This window comes from Barbus barbus, assembly GCF_936440315.1.
Source record: "Barbus barbus genome assembly, chromosome: 9".
Classification (NCBI taxonomy): Eukaryota; Metazoa; Chordata; class Actinopteri; order Cypriniformes; family Cyprinidae; genus Barbus; species Barbus barbus.
The window spans coordinates 23,347,407-23,365,763 of NC_136737.1; positions in this window are offsets into that span (position 1 = coordinate 23,347,407).

Below are 18,357 nucleotides of genomic sequence, written 5' to 3' on the forward strand. Positions count from 1 at the left end.
TCAGGATTTTTTGGTATACAGCTGAATTCATGGTTCCATTTATCACAGCAAGTCTTCCAGGTCCTGAAGCAGCAAAACAGCCCCAGACCATCACACTACCACCACCATATTTTACTGTTGGTATGATGTTCTTTTTCTGAAATGCTGTGTTACTTTTACGCCAGATGTAATGGGACACACACCTTCCAAAAAGTTCAACTTTTGTCTCGTCAGTCCACAGAGTATTTTCCCAAAAGTCTTGGGGATCATCAAGATGTTTTCTGGCAAAACTGAGACGAGCCTTTATGTTCTTTTTGCTCAGCAGCGGTTTTCGTCTAGGAACTCTGCCATGCAGGCCATTTTTGCCCAGTCTCTTTCTTATGATGGAGTCATGAACACTGACCTTAACTGAGGCAAGTGAGGCCTGCAGTTCTTTAGATGTTGTTGTGGGGTCTTTTGTGACCTCTTGGATGAGTCGTCGCTGCGGTCTTGGGGTAATTTTGGTCGGCCAGCCTCTCCTGGGAAGGTTCACCACTGTTCCATGTTTTCACCATTTGTGGATAACGCCTCTCACTGTGGTTCGCTGGAGTCCCAAAGCTTTAGAAATGGCTTCATAACCTTTTCCAGACTGATAGATCTCAATCACTTTCTTTCTCATTTGTTCCTGAATTTCTTTGGTTCTCATCATGATGTGTGGCTTTTGAGGATCTTTTGGTCTACTTCACTTTGTCAGGCAGGTCCTATTTAAGTGATTTCTTGATTGCGAACAGGTGTGGCAGTAATCAGGCCTGGGTGTGGCTAGAGAAACTGAACTCAGGTGTGATAAACCACAGTTATGTTTTAATGGGGGGATACAGTGTAATCAACAAGAGCCGACTGTAGCATAGCTTCTGAGTGGGAGGACCACCGCGTCACTACTCTCTGCACTGGGGGATCCTGAACGAGCCTTTGTTTGTATTCCGGTGTGAGGAAAATGGCGATTTTCCGATTTGCCAAAAGCCGGTAGTGAGCGGGTTTTGTAGGCATTCTTAAACTGAGAGTAGCAATGATCCAGTGTGTTTGGTCCTCTAGTTGGACAGAATACATGTTGATGAAAGTTCAGCATGATCTGCCTGAGGCTAGCTTTGTTAAAGTCCCCCGCGATGATAAAGGCTGCGTCAGGATGTTTGTTAATGTAGCCGCTGAGCACATCGTGAAGACAAAGCCAAGCCGGTGTCTGCCTGTGTTGGAATGTACAGTAACAATGATCGATGAAAACTGGGGCAGATAAAATGGGCGGCAAGTAATGGAAAGATGTTCCAGATGAGGCGAGCAGGAACGTGACAGAATGGAGATATTCCTGGGGTCACCCCATTTCTTGTTAATCATGAAACACACTCCTCCACCCCTGGATTTACCGGCCTCTGCTGTTCTGTCCGTCTGAAAAACAGAGAAGTTATCACTTGGCATAACAGCAGTGTCCGGGACCGAGGACGAAAGCCATATTTCGGACAAACAAAGGATATTACAGTCCCTCATGTCCCGTTGGAAACTAATCCTGGCTCTAAGATCGTCCATCTTATTCTCCAAGGATTGGACATTTGCGAGCAGAATGCTCGGAAGAGGAGGACTGTGAGCCCTTTTCCTGAGTCTAACTCGAATTCCAGCGCGTTTCCCGCGGTGTTTCTTGATCCGTCGCCTTGAGGGGTTATTGTTTATCGCCACGTTCCGAAGAATTTCCAGAGGCCACGATGGATTCGTGGATAAAGTGTCCTGGAACAGGTTAGTGTAGCGGTTTCCAGTGTCCCAAAGTGTTTCTATGTTATAGGTGATCAGTGCCGACGCGAAATGTGTAAAAAGAGAAAGTAAAAGTAAGTAAAAAAGTAAATTAAAGCAAAATCTGAGCGGAGCGACCTGGACGGCGTCTGAACACAGTGGCGCCATCTTGTTCTTCTTGTTTCTATAGGCCCTGGCCTGAGACACTCAGGCCCTAGCCTGGCCCATGTCCGAGAGCTTGACAGAATTAAAAGCCAGAGTTCGTCCCGAGCCTGTCTTTTTCCCTCCTTCTCCCAAATCAGATTATACTGTTTTTTGCTATTAAAATAGTTCAGTTTTATATGTAATGGCAAAGTGATTATATTTCGTTTCGTTTTTATTAAGTTAATTTAGAAAAACCTTTGGAGCATTTTTTTGTTCGTTAAATACGTTTTTTTCTTTCTTAAAGTAATGACCAAGCGGCCAGCGGCAGGCTGATCATAGCCATGTTTGTTCAATTTAGCCTTCTCAGATCATCATGATCAAAATAAAATCTATAGATATAAAACAGTTCAAGCATATAACAATGTTTAAACGTTAAACCTAGATAAATGTGCGCTGCATCCAGTAGTTTGTGCGGAGAGTGGAAGCTAAAGCGCAGGACATGGAGACACCAGCGCAATCAATTGCATTTGTTTTCAATGGAAACAACTTACGCCGTAATTTTTCCTCATAAGAGTAATACACCATTCGTTACTGTAAAGGGTCTACTTTTATTTGTGTGCACTTTTTATTAAATATATAAAATAAATTTATAAAATAAAGAAAACAATGATGCGCTTTCTGACGTCTCGTCTTGAACAGGAGCGCTTCACAAAAATGAACCGAAAGTCAGCAAATACATGCCTCATATACATGATAAATATATCTATAGAAAGCTTTAAATTACTACTTAAATAAGTCAAATCGAAAACAAAAACTTGCATTATAATCCGTGAAGGTGCACTTCTCTCTAAAGGTGCGTCTAATGAGGAGACAGCGAGTCAGGATCATTATCTTCATCTTTGTGACACTGACACAGAAAACACTAGTTCCCTTCCAGGAACTTCGAGCTGCGTCGAAAACGCATATGGGAACGCCTTCAGCGTGACCAGGCTCTGAATATGATGTGTAATCAGTCAAACAAGGGCGAAGCGTCACGGGCGGGGTGACGTCACGACCAGGAAGCATATAAGCACGTGCGGCGGAGCCGGCTTCAGCTTTTTGTCATTCAGCGAAGCGCTCTGTGTGTGTCAGTCTTATTTACTGTTGTTTGTCCTAGTTTTAAGTGGAAAGCATTCAGTATCATGCCAAAGCCAAGGGCAAGCTCAGGGGTGAAGCTTTCAGACCATGTTTTGAGTCGTGTGTGCATCCTTGCCCTCGCTATATCATGAGCGAGGACACACACGATTTGCGCATGGTCTGCCTGGGTGCGGAGCACGCAAAATCGGTCTCCGCACCCGGAGGGCTCTCTTCGAGAAGCAGAGGCAGAGCGGCGGCTGCACTCGTGGGGCTCGCAGGCTGATCTGGCTGGCGTGTGTGAGACGGGCATGTCCCTATCTCCTCCCGTATCAGCCAGATCTGGCGCCCCGTCTCTCGGTGTGGAAGCTGTCTCTTCCCCCGAGACGAGGGCTCAATTCGTCTCTCTTCCTCTGAGGAGGTTGATGTGACAAGCGTTCACGAGGTTTCGCCGCCTCTGTCACCCCAATATGATATAACTATGAAAGCTTTGTAAGCTGCAGTGTTTGCACAAGCATAAAATGAATAAAGCCGGTCCCGCTTCTGCCTTTAAATCAGAAAAAAAGGCAGAGCGGCGGCTGCGCTCGTGGGGCTTGCGGAGAGAAAAAAAAAAAAAAAAAGAGAAAAAGGGCTTGACGCTGCGTCCTCCGAGGAGGTTGATGTGACGAGCGTTGACGAGGTTTCGCCGCCTCTCTCGCCCCAGAGAGCTACTTCTACACAGGAGCCTTCCGTTTCCCCGATCTCCTCACCGAGGTGTCGAGATCGCGGGTGAAATCTTTTCGTCCCGGCCAGTCGTTCCCGCGGGAACTGAATGAGCGCGGGTATGCGGCGATGATGCCGCGGGTTGAACAGACGCTTGCGAGCTATCTGTCTCCCTCCACGGCATCGCCTTTGAAGGCTCCTGCTCTGCTTACAACATCTTTGGTGGGCAGAGGGTATGCACGCTCTCTAAACTCAGGTGGCTGCTGGGCGGGCGCAGCCTCCTCCGCATACCAGCTCCTCGCGCAAAAGGTCCTGACGGGCGAGCCCCAGGACCGCGGAGGGCGACCCCTACTGGGGTGGAGCGGCTTACACCGCAGCACACGGTGACCGTCTCCCCTCGGTGCCCTCCAGGGACTTGTCATCTGACCCTGCCGCTGTTCCAGGGCACAGCCGGTCCCAGCGAGAATATTTCTCAGGTTTGTCCGCCCGGCAGCGCGGAGCCGAGAAACTCGCCTCAGCCGCCAGATTACGCGTCTCCTGCCGGTGCGCCGCTTCAAGACAGCGGTCTGGCTGCGCCAGAGGTCAGTCTCGAGAGACTGATTCCCTTAGTAGAGCATTTGACAGCCTGGCAGCGGCTGCCGAATGTGTCTCCTTGGGTCCTGCAGACCGTAGCGAAAGGCTATCGTATTCAGTTCGGCGGGCCACCCCCGCCATTCTGCGGGGTTGTTATGACTGCGGTCCGCCCCGGGCAGGCTCTGGTTTTGGAACAGGAAGTGGTACTCTGCTGAGGAAGGAAGCCGTCGAGTTGGTTCCTCCTCACGAGACCCAGTCCGGTTTCTACAGCCGGTACTTCATTGTTTCGAAGAAGGATGGAGGGCTGAGGCCCATACTGGATCTGCGTCTACTGAACCGCTCAGTCAGAAAGCTGAAGTTCAGGATGCTTACTATCAAGCAGATCGTGACTCAAATCAGGTCTGAGGACTGGTTTGTCACGATAGATCTCAAAGACGCCTATTTCCATGTTTCCATCCTTCCTTCTCACAGGAAGTTCCTGAGGTTCGCCTTTAGGGGCAAAGCGTACCAATATCGGGTTCTTCCCTTCGGCCTAGCACTTTCACCCCGCACTTTCACCAAGTGTGTGGATGTGGCACTGGCCCCGTTGCGGCTTCAGGGCATCCGCATGCTCAATTATATCGACGATTGGTTGATCCTCGCTCAATCAGAGCGGTTGGCGGTTCGGCATCGAGATGTCGTTCTCGCCCACATGAAAGAACTGGGGTTGAGACTGAACGCCAAGAAAAGTGTGCTTTCTCCGGTTCTGAGAATCACTTATCTAGGCGTGGTGTGGGATTCGACCACGATGCAGGCACGATTGTCCCCTGCTCGGATCGAGTCGATCCTTACTACAGTCAGGAGAGTGCGAGAAGGCCAGTCACTCACTGTCAAGCAGTTTCAGAGACTGCTGGGGCTCATGGCAGCTGCGTCCAGCGTGATACCTTCTGGCCTGCTGTACATGAGACCCCTACAGTGGTGGCTCAAGACCAAGGGGGTCTCCCTGAGGGGAAACTCACTCCGCGCTGTCAAAGTGTCACGCCGTTGTGTCCGTGCCTTCGACATGTGGAGGAATCCTTGGTTCTTGTCCCAGGGCCGGTGTTGGAGCTCCTTGTCGCCGCGTCTCGCTAGCGACGGACGCTTCCCTCACCGGTTGGGGTGCGGTCATGAGTGGCCACCCTGCCCGCGGCCTGTGGAGAGGTTGCCACCTGACGTGGCATATCAATCGGCTAGAGATGTTAGCGGTGTTCCGTGCACTCAAGCACTTCCTCCCAGACCTGAGAGATCACCACGTGCTGGTGCGCACCGACAGCACGGCAGTGGTCTCTTACATCAACCACCAAGGAGGTCTGCGGTCGTGCCCCTCGTATAAGCTGGTACACCAGATCCTTGTGTGGTCCCAGGGCAAGCTACTATCACTGAGAGCTGTGCACATTCCTGGGCATCTTTATGTGGGAGCAGGCGTCCTGTCGAGACAGGGGCCGAGGCCCGGGGTATGGATCCTTCACCCTGAGGGGTGAAGCAGATGTGGAAGGTTTTTGGCCAGGCACAGGTGGACCTCTTTGCGACTCAAGAGTCAGCACAATGTCCTCTCTGGTTCTCGCTGACCCCTCCAGCTCCTCCGGGACTGGACGCTATGGTACAGACGTGGCTGAGGCTCCGTCTGTACGCCTTCCCCCCGATCGCTCTGCTCCCTGGAGTTCTGGCGAGAGTGCGCCGGGACGAGGTCAGTCTACTGTTAGTAGCACCGTTCTGGCCGGGCCGAGTATGGTTCTCGGACCTGATATCTCTCCTCGACGGCACTCCGTGGGAAGTGCCCGTCAGGAGGGACCTCCTCTCACAGGCCGGGGGCACCGAGGTGCACCCTCGCCCGGAGTGATGGAAGCTGTTGGTGTGACCCCTGAGGGGGCACAGCTCATAGCTTCCGGTCTGTCAACCGAGGTTGTCGAGACCATCCTCCAATCCAGAGCTCCCTCTACGAGGAAACTGTACGCCTTGAAGTGGAGGCTCTTCACTTCTTGGTGCGGGGACCGCCAGCTCGACCCAGTCAACTGCCCCGTTGGTGCAGTACTGGAGTTCCTGCAGGCCCGTTTCTCCACAGGGGTAACCCATTACACTGTTAAGGTCTACGTGGCAGCTATTTCGTCATACCACGCCCTTACCGGTGGCCAGTCAGTGGGTAGACACCCCCTGGTTACATGTTTCCTCCGCGGTGCGCTGAGGCTGAGGCCTCCAGTACGATCTCGTCCCTACGTGGGATCTGGCTGTGGTTCTGGAGGCTCTGTGCAATGCACCTTTCAAGCCCATTCAGGAGATAACTGAGAGACTCCTCACTATCAAGACCGTTTTCTTATTGGCTATCACCTCTCTGAGGAGGGCGAGTGACCTTCAGGCCCTGACTACGGCCTCTATTCACTTTGCGCCCGGTTCGGCGAAAGTATTCCTCTACCCCCGCGTGGGGTATATTCCGAAGGTCCCATCGGTCGTTCCACAGCCGGTCGTACTGCAGGCCTTCTGTCCTCCTCCCTTCGGGGAGCCAGACCAGGAGAAGCACAACTGTATGTGTCCAGTGCGAGCACTAGACGCATACATCCACAGGTCCTCTCTGTGGAGAAAGCGGACCAGCTGCCCGTGTGCTATGGTCCGCCTAAGAGGGGTCTTCCTGCTACGAAGCCCTCCTCTTAGTAGGTGGATTGTGGGTGCCATGGCTTTGGCATACGAGGCCTCTGAGCTCCCCCCGCCGGTGGGAGTCAGAGCGCACTCAACCCGAGGTGTGGCGGCCTCCGATGCCTTCTGGGCAGGTGTTCCATGCAGGACATCTGCAACGCAGCTGGGTGGTCCACGCCCCTGACTTTCGTTGGGTTCTATGACCTCGACATCCGAGCCACTCCCGGCTCCTCTGTCCTTTCGTCCTGACACCAGGCAGGGACTTGTCAGTCTGGCGGCGTTGGTATCTCGTTCCCATATGCGTTTTCGACGCAGCTCGAAGTTCCTGGAAGGGAACGTCTCAGGTTACGTATGTAACCATGGTTCCCTGAAGGGAACGAGACGCTGCGTCGCGTTGCCACACTTCCGGCATCCCTGCCAGCGCTTGCTTCATGACTTGAAGCTGAAGCCGGCTCCGCCGCACGTGCTTATATGCTTCCTGGTCGTGACGTCACCCCGCCCGTGACGCTTCGCCCTTGTTTGACTGATTACACATCATATTCAGAGCCTGGTCACGCTGAAGGCGTTCCCATATGCGTTTTCGACGCAGCGTCTCGTTCCCTTCAGGGAACCATGTTTACATACGTAACCTGAGACGTTTATTAGTAAATAATTCAAATATCTCCTTACTATTTCCCCACAAAACATTCATGGTAATTACTTTTGCTGGGGCTTTGCAGCAAGCTTAAGCCTATTGCGTGCATTTGAACGCAGAACTCTTCATCTGCGCTGACTGCGCGCTCTCTGCTCCTGTGGGACTCTAAACACCGCTGAGTCGCTCTTGACAGTCGCGGCACGGTCTCGTGTTGTTTCCACCAGCGTGGCAATTTTTTTTCATCACTAATTGATGAATGTCTAAAATATCAAAATAAGGAAAAGCCTAAAACAGGCCTGAGGCTTGGCCTGCGTTTGAACTATGACGTGAAAATTGGCCCGAAGCCCAGCCCTAGAGGTGTAAAAAAGTCGGGGTGGGCTGAAATGCAGGGCTCCAACGTTCCCCTCAGTAGAAATCACGTTTCCCCTTAGAATCGTCCTAACTATATCTATATATATATATATTCTTATCACAGAATAAGACAGAAAATATATTCTATACCGTGATGCAGGCTATGCTGATACAGTGGGGCAAATAAGTATGTATTTGTAAATAAGTAATAAGTTGGCAAAAGATGAAATAAAATGGAAATAATTTATTCAAAAATCATACAATGTGATTTTCTGGATTTGTTTTTTTATATTCTGTCGCTCACAGTTGAGGTGTACCTACGATGAAAATTACAGATTTCTCCGTTCTTTGTAAGTGGGAAAATAAATCGGCAGTGTAACAAATACTTATTTGCCCCACTGTAAGTGTTGCATCGCAATTGTGTTTATTGTCTTCATGTTTCATCATCTGCACGTTACTCAGCTGTAGTGATATCTGCTGCGTTTGTCCATTTAAGGAATTTCCCGGAATGTCATAAGTTTAAAGCCTCTATGAGTCTATTCTAGTAGACTCAAAAAGTATTTTTTTTAAGTATACTCTTTCCACCACTACCATTTGGTCCTCCAAAAAAAATTAAAAAAAATAAATAAATAAAAAATAAAAAACTCTCTGAAGAAGTCCTGCAGGCGCCCCTATTCTGAAGCTATTCAACAGGTTTTGGAAGAAATTCAGTTACAGTATATGAGTAATTTATATTATACTCACAGAAAATATTTCCTCCTGTTCTGTCCTGTGAATTGATGCCTCAACTGCAAACTCTTTTTAGATCAGCTTTGTAGAGCAGAGCATGGATGGATTTATGATGAAGCAATTCAGATGGAGAAAATCCTAGAAAACAGGATTGGGCTGTACTTGAGGCGGTGCTACATGTGTCCTTAACTCTCATTGGCTCAGTCATCTTTTATGATAGGAAACATGTTCGTAGTTTTATTGTTCAAGTATGTGAGAACTGGAAATTTTTCACAAAACCTTCGTTATGTAACCTTTTGCTGAATTCATTTTTTTATATCACTTTTTGTCAATTCATGATTTATAAGAAAATAAAAAGAGAGAGAGATAAATGTTGATGAATCATGCATTATCATATGTCTTATGCAAAGTTTTATATATGTTAATTAGAAAAACAAAAAAGCAAACACACTAGACCATTCTTTTTAATGTTTCAAAAAAAGTACCTCAGATAACATCTATACAGTGCTGATGTTTGCATTACTGCTCTAACATAACACATGCTTTCAGTTTCAATTAACTAATTCAATTACACTTGATTTGTGTAGGGCGGCTATACAGTGTATATTTTTAAGATCTCAGTCCAATACATAATATCATTTTTATTAATATCAATAATAAGTCAATATCTATAGTTAATATTGGTTAAATGGGTGGGGGAAATCCTATCCTGCCCATATCCCGCAAGGGGAAAAAAATGATAAAAGCACTACTATTCATTTGCTGAAGTGGTATTCAGGAATTGTGAATAAATCACTGCATAATAATAATAATAATAATAATAATAATATAATGGCAATAATAACATACTCTGCAACCCTTAGATAAAGTTTAATTAATATGTAAACACAGTACCGGTCAAATGTTTGGACACAGTACAGTTTTTAATGTTTTTGAAAGAAGTCACTTATGCTCATCAAGCTATACATTTATTTGATCAAAAATAGCCTACAGAAAAAAAACTAAAACAAAAAAAAAACAAAACAAAAACAGCAGTTGTTTAATATAGAAATATTTTGTAACAATACCATTCAAAAGTTTGCAATTCAATGGGTCAGAATTTTTTTTCTTTGCTTTTTTCTAAAGAAATTAATACTTTTATTCAAAAGGATGTGTTAAATTGATGATGAAAATTCAGCTATGACACAAATAAATAGATATTTTAAAGTGTGGTAAAAAAAACAGAAAACCATATATATATATATATATATATATATATATATATATATATATATATATATATTTATTTATTTATTTATTTATTTATTTTTTATTATTTTTTTATTATTATTTTTATTATTTAAAATAAAAAAAGTTCAAGTTTCACAATATTTTAGTTCTTTCTGTATTTCTGATCAAATAAATGCAGACTTGATGATCATAAGCGACTTATTTCAAAAACATTAAAAATAGTAATGTCTAAAATTTTGACTGGCTGACTATGTAAGTAAAAATATACAAATTTTAAAATTAAATGTATAAATAAAAAGGTTTGTAATCATATTTGTTTCAAATGCTTTTTATTGGGGGTGGGGGTGGGGGCTCCAATGGCAATGGCAATTCCAATGTCTCAAGGACAATCTGGTGATTCTGACTCACAGCCTGTAAGTACGTTTCTATATTTAAAGAATTTGCTGACGAGTTTTGAGAAGTGCTTGTTTGGTGTTCCACCAATCACAAATGCAGACATGGTGTTATGTTTACGCGGGGCGCAGCGCAACGCAATGAGTAAAAAGATCATTAGTCATTATAATCAGTATTTATGTCCTCACTGGATGTTTTATTGTTTTTGCGTCATCGATTGGCATCACAATACTGTAAGGGGTGTAACATTTCCGTCACACGCTTGAGGTATTCGGCCAATCAGAACACTCTGGATAGCTGGCCACCTAGCACAACTCACTTCTCAGAATGATGAGCTTTGTAAAATTCGGCACGTTTCAGAAAGGATGAGCATAGAGGGGCAACAATAATGTACAGTATATGGAAAATGTGTTTTTTGAACCTCAAACCACGTAAACAGATTGCATTACACAAAATAATGTTCTTTTTAGCAACATCATATGACCCCTTTAATGTATTATCTTAATTATGAACACACTGGTTTGTAGTGCAAAGAGTTTTACTATTTACTGCACGTTGTGTTATTCTTGTTGTTATTTTCCTATAGCGGCTGATGAACCGGAAGTCTTTCTTAATTCTGCGTTGAAGAAACAGGTGGAAAATGCCTGAAGCTGTGTGTGTGTGAGTGTATGTATCTGTTTTACACTCTTAATGTTTTATAGTGTAACCCCTTCCTTACTGTCCACTTTTTTACTGCATTGTAGTTGAATTATTGAAGGGGGGGGGGTTGCCCAAACATATCGGCCAAAATATCGGCATCATATATCGGCCATTGCCAGTCCTGACTTTTAAATATCTGCATCAGCCAGAGAAAAACCCATATCGGTCGACCTCTATTTTTCACGTCAGTTTGATTTGGATATTTTAGCTGTATTTTGGCGTCAATTTTTGATGTCAATTTCAGGACTTTTGAACACCATTTGCATCACGTTTCAAAAGGAGATGTGGCAAATCGATGCTGTCCAAGGCCTCAGTTAAAGGGGTCATGAACTGCCTTTGTTTTTATTTTGTATTGTTCTCTGAGGTCCACTTATAATGTTATCAAGGTTTTTACATCAAAAAACAACATAATTTAGAAGTAATAAGCTATTTTCTGTCCTGTTAAACAGACAGCCATGTAGAAGCAGGCATTGATCTTCTTCTGTGGTGCTTATCCACACTATTACATCATAAAGTGGCACATTCAACAAGCTGTCGTTTTGGCAGACTGGCTTCAATATAAGCTGTTTTTAGACTTACAAGAACGTTTTGAGTTCTGAAACTTCCAGGATGTTTTTTTTTATAGTACAATGACATCAAATGATGTAAAAACATCAAGGGAATTTTGGTTTCTCAGTTTAGGACCCTTTTAAGAAACAGTGCTATTTCAACTTAATTAGGCTTACAAAGAATTCGTATTATGCAATAAATATCAATCAAACACACAAATCATTGATGTCAATGTGATGTCCATATGACATCAATTTGATGTCTAAACCATAACATTGACTTGATGTAAACTGAATGTCAAACACATTGGCCTGCATATACATTAGGCCAATTTCAGTGCGCGTATTAATTTAATATTTTCACCCAATTACCACTGCAAGAAATTGCTGTCCAAACTGACCTTAAAACGACGTTATACAGCAACTTGATCAAGTCTTGACTAACATTTAACATCACATTGATATCAAGGTATCCGCTGGGATATTATTTCCTGTAATTAAAGGCTTTTCCTGTAAAGCACCATTTACTTTCAGTTTCACTTTAGCAGAAGTGCATCAGTTTCTTTCATTCGCACCTGAAAAGACAGAAGGAATGATTATCAGATGTGCGTCATTATTTCCTGCTTAGCATTTCCCATTTTAACAAATAGTAGAAGAAAACATACTTTAACAGAAACAGCAGCGTGAATAAAGTGACCAGATTTCAGAAATGAAAACTGAATCTGCTTTTGTGCAAGTGAGATGAGAAAATGCATGTTCACATTTAGTCTAGAACTGCTGTAAGCATCATGTTTACAGAGCACACACAACACTTACTTATTTGAAAAAGTAACTCATTTATTTTGTTACAAATGTGAAAGTAATGCATTACTTTACTCATTACTCAAAAGTAATCTGATTACATAACAAAGATGGTCCTATAATCTCCGCTACAAATTAGGAATAATATTTAGTGTTATGACTTTCATTTTTCTTTTTTTACAATTGTGATTTGCTTGATAAATTGATTATGTTTTAAGACTCATATTAGATTAATATCGAATCACTGATATTACAGCAATAACATTTTTTGTAAATGTTTAAATTGTGTTCAGTGGATTTCATTATTTGTACCACAGATCTTCATCATGCTCCGCTCATCTTCACACATTTGTAAGAAGCTGCTAATGTCACTGAATCTGTTTGAGGTTTTATAGCGTTGAATTGTTCTCACCACTATTGTGTAACTGTTCTAGAATTTCCAGGTCAACGCCCCCTATTTTTCTTGTCTTGTGTTTTAATTTTGTTGTTTTTAATTTTAGTTTGCTTTGATGGTTTTGCAGAATAGGTGTATCAAAGTGACAAAGCTGCATTCTTTGAAAGGTTTTCATGCCGATTGTTTTGATACAGAAAGAGGCAAAAAACTCCAAGAAAGAAACAGGTAAACATTTCATGAGGAAACATCTGGCATTTCCTTCCTCTCTTTGGTCTCTGTTTTCATCATTCCACCTCTGATGGAGGAGAGGCTCACTGAAACGATAAAACTATTCCTAATTTCTCTGTTTTTACTCCATTCAGAAACATAACTTTTGTAAAGCATTGGGCATTTCCATTCTTCTATTGCTTTTCCGTTGTTCTTGTTTGATTTACTGTAAATGTTTAGTCAATATTCTGATCTATAGTGATCCATGACACCTGCTCATGAGAAACCTCCTCAATGTTCAGCAGACTATTAGTTGTTGACAAATTATGAAGATTTTTATTGTTACAGGGTGTATATACTTCCTTTATGTCCTTAATGCTACAAACCCTTTAAATATGTTAAATTATAATGATTGAACCTTATATCATGTTATAATGTAGGTACAGTCACTGATTGTTTATTGGTTGTTGTAGGGGTTTTTATGGTGATGTCAGTCAGAATGGCTCTTCCTCTCATCTTCTCATAATTCACAATGAGTTACAGCAATGCTTACGTTCTATATTCACTGATCAAACTCATTTTATTTCAATTGTTTTCAAAATATTTCATTATTTGTACAGCATCAGTTGTGGCAAATGCCTGATTTCTGCTCATCTTCATCACCCTCCACTCATCTTCCTACTTTTCTCATTAGAAATAGTTCAGCAATTGTATAAGCGGCTGTTAATGTCTTTATGAAATCAGTTTCAAGGCTTTATGTTGCCATAATGCTCCTGATCCATGAGGGGTAATAATTGAACCACAGATCAACACTGACCTCTAGTGAAGCATTTCTGTTGAGCTCTGACTTCATTGCACTTTGTTAACTTTTGTCTAAATGTCGTGTTGTGGTAACCTGTAGTTTTATATTGAACAAAAATCTGTTCCAGTGCACAAGTATAAATGAGAAATACTCTACATTATATATGTATGTCTTGCTAATAATAACTTACATTTGTCAAGATCTCATAAAGAAACATATTAATTGTTATTATTTCTGTTTTTCAGGGGTTTCTAGTGCTGACTGGGGTGTGAGTTACAGTCATTCACACATCTGTGCACTAAAGGATTCATCAGTGATAATGAGCTGCACTTATACATACCCTACTAAATATCAGATCATGAAAGTGTGCTGGAGCAAAAACCCTGTAAAGGTTGTATATCCTCCAGATCTGTTTGAGGACCCTGAATACAGTCAGAGGCTTCAGTTTCTGGGAGATAAACAGCAGAATTGCACCATCAGACTGAGTCATGTGACACAGAAAGATGAACATATGTACTATTTCAGATTCAAAACCAATATAGATAATTGGATTGGTAAACCAGGAGTGAATCTTACCATCACAGGTGACTTTCATGAGGCTGTGCTCTTCTTCCGTGCATTATGTTGAAAATTAAGAGTTTCACCCCGTCATTGCTGTGCACTTTTTTCTGCATTGTGGCAGATCTATAGATTGCACACACAAAGTTTTTGTCAATTTCCCATTCATTTCCTATGGTCGGTCCATTTTTGACCGAAGACCACAATTGTGACTATTTTTTTAAGACCACTTAGCCTGCTCGAATCAAGTCCTGTTCCATGAAGATATTTTATAAATATCTTACCATAAATGTCAACGTAATCAAAACGTAATTTTTGATTAGTAATATGCATCGCTAAGAACTTCATTTGGACAAATTTAAAGCCGATTTTCTCAATATTTAATTTGTTTGCACCCTCAGAGTCCAGATTTTCAAATATTGTCTGATCCTAACAAACCATACATCAATGGAAAGCTTTTGAAAAATTGACACTTAAGACTGGTTTTGTGGTCCACATATTTTAATTGAAATATTTCAATCGCAGCTTCACAATTGACAATGTATCATTTGATGGCCTCAAAGTGTTCAATATTATCAGCGTCTGTTATCCTATTTTTCGTTTCTGTAACTTTCCCTTTAAGTGATCTGTTTTATTAGTGCCGAGACTGGGAAGTCACCTGTAGGGGGAAAAAAAATCAATCCATGGCGACGGTTTTACAATTCGTCCCCTCAGTTATCAACCGTACTCACAAATTGTTAAACTGTTCCCTCGATTTAACAAATCGTGCCCACAGATTAATAAACCTTACCCACAAATTTTAAATCCGTGTGCTCAGATTTTGTAAACCGTACCTTTGGTTTTTAAATCCGTAGCCACAAATTCCTAATCCGTTCGCACGCTTTCGCAATCCGTTCCCGCGGGTTTGTAAACTGTACTCACGGTCACGGATTTGTGGCCCCACCCCCAGTCTGTGCCGGCAGATTCAAACAGGACACCTGTTTATGTGTGGGATGCATTGTATTGTGTTTAAACTTTTTTTTCATAGTATATGAGACCATGATCCGCACTGAAAAAAATAGCCTTCTTTTTAGCGTTTATTTTACATTATTTACATTATTGATGATTAATGTAAAATAAACGCTAAAAAGAAGACTATTTTTTCAGTGCGGATCATGGTAATTTAATAGATTAATGCACCAAAATAAAATATTAAGTGACGGAAGATTGCAACCCAGCAGGGACACAACGTCATAAGACGTTGATATTTGGTTAAATTTAGGTTGTGACATCGAGTGACCAGAATTCAATGTAAATTCAGCATCTAATGTCAATGTTAAATTGATGTCCAATGCTGGTGTCAGCTGACCTTGATATTTTGTTGTTTTTAGGTTGTGTGACCAAAATCCAACGTCAAGTCAATGTCAAATTGACGTCAAACATTGACTTAACCCAATTTTCATTTTCAACCAAAATGCAACGTTTGTCCGATGTCATGTCCAACGTCAACCTGACGTTACATAGACGTCCGGTGCCTGCTGGGAAATGGCTTTGTAAACTTTTTTTCAAAATAGAGAATTTCCTGAATTTTCTAAAAAAAAACTATAGAGTTTCGAGAGGAGAAGGTAAAAAGCAATACAAAACAATGTACAGGTTATGTTGTCATTCCTTTGCTCTTTGGCTGAATGCAGTGTTATAATAGGCCTAGTTATTTAATAATAATATTAACCAGTGAAGACTTACATGTATCTAACTCTGGGGGAAAAGCTTAGTATAAAACAAATCACCAAAATAAGTCTTCATGTTAAATCTGTAGAACAGTTTCTCAAACTGAGGTTCTTAAAAGAGCTAGGGGTTCCAAATTGTTTAAATATGGCTTGCAACCATGTACATAACATTAACATAATATTGATTACAAACAAGAGCTCAAGTCATATAAGGATCATCTTGTACTTTCAGTAACCTCTGAGAAGTCTGTTCTACAACCCAAGTACAAACCTTCATGCATATAAGAAAACAACATCTGAACATTGCATGCAATAAAACTATCACAAAACTGCGACCATAATCAAACAACTGAGCATGCAAGCATTCTCAGTTCATACAGATTTCTCAGACCATAGGCTTCCCAATGACACAAATGTGTTTAAATCTAAAGGTAATACCTGATGCAAAAAAGGTCTGAGACACCGGAAGTATATTAGAACAAGTACAAATCTTCATGCAATTAAGAAAACAGCAACAACTGAACAATCTCTGAAATAAGATGATCTTGCCACGTAGAGAAAGTTCATATGAACGTTACCATTTCATGAGTTCACTAACATATAATATGATTGAGCAATTACTAAGCATATTTGGCGTGCTGTCAGGAGGGAGTGCTCCGAGCTCGGGAGGGAGCCCGAACCCAGAGAACTCCCCAAAAGAAGCTAGTGGCATGGGACAGCAGCCGGAGTGGAAATTGTTAGTAGCCCCCCAAAAATATGCTTTTCATGAAGAAAAATGGGTTGTGCGAGGAGGTGAAATGAGGAGCACGATGGAAGGCCAGGTGAGGGACTCTCGCTGCGTCCGAAGGGAGCTGCGGCTCTGCTGCACCGGAAGGGAGAGTCCCTCTTGCAATGTGTTTTATGTGGCATTGGATAATATATTCTCTGCATTAGATATCCGCTTCCAAACCACTGCAAAGAAATACAAAGAGTTTTTTTGCAATCTTAAAATTAAAAGACTTAGAAGAAAATCAGATTTACCCAGCTTGCCACTCATTAGTGAGCAAATGTACACAGGATCTTACAGCAGGCTTTGAGAATGAAGCGAGGCATCTTAAATCTGTGTATAATGCCACATTTGCAGACTGTCAGTCTCCTCTCGACCTGCTAAATTCAATCTACAGGATGCAGCTCCAGAGCATTTTTGGAGAGGTGTGTGTTGCAGTACTCATCTTTTGCACTCTACCTGTCTCTGTTTCTGCTGCAGAAAGAGCTTTCAGCAAGTTGAAGCTTGTCAAAAACTATCTCAGGTCTACGCAAACTCAAGAGAGGTTTAATAGCCTTGTCCGACGTTCAATTGAAAGCCAGCTTAGCAGACAGCTGGACTTCAAAGACATCATAAGTGTCAACAAAAAGCCCCGACAATGCGATTTTGGTTCATCCTAGGTGAAGTGACGTAAAAGGTCATGAAAGGTTAAAGATCAATCAAACCGTTATACATATAATAATCATTCGTATAATTTTCAGTCGTTTCAAAGTTCATGACTGATTGAAATTAGTTTTTTCTGATTGTGTTTGCTCTCTATTTGTTTTTATATATAATGTCATATTTGAATATTTTGCTTTAACTGATGTTCAGTAAAAACCTTCATTTACATTTATTTGTTATCTGTTTTGTTATTTTGTAAGACACCCCTATTAGATTACATGTGGGCCTCCATCCTCATATATTGTGCAATATATTAAATAAGTGGAGGGGCGTGGGGTCCCACATCAATATTTTTTCAGGGGGCCCCAAATCTTCTAGCTACAGCCCTGGCCATCAAAATGATACATTTAATTATTCTAGCTCCTGTGAGAAAAGGCTATAAATGATCCACCACCTGCAGGATCCTCACAAGCGATAGCCCAGTAGCCGGGACAACTTCTTTATGTTTACAGGCATAGCTTAATGATGCAGTGCTATGCTCGAATTTCCAGCGAAAACCTACCTGTACCACTCAAATTAGAAAACATTATTATAAGCTAACCATTGTGAATCGTGCTAAAGTAAGGTCATAGTTTTGAACACTGGCTGGTTATGTACTTGCTCAAATATTGATTTCAGGTCATTTTTAACCAAAAAAGTTACGGACTGCAGCTTTAAAGAAAGCAAACATCTTAAACAAATAAACACAAGACGAGAAGAGGAGCAGCTGCAGAGATGGAAGGGAACTGTTTTTATAATTGCCAGCATCAGCCCCGACACAGGTGAATCTCCTCAATTATGTGGTGATGCCACTCATACAACCTACAACACAAAAGAAAAACCAAACCACAATTATAACCCACTCTGGGTTCATATGAATTTGTTAGACTCTCTGTGGTTCAAGATCACATGAACAGAAATATGAGAGAGAAATAAAACACATTTA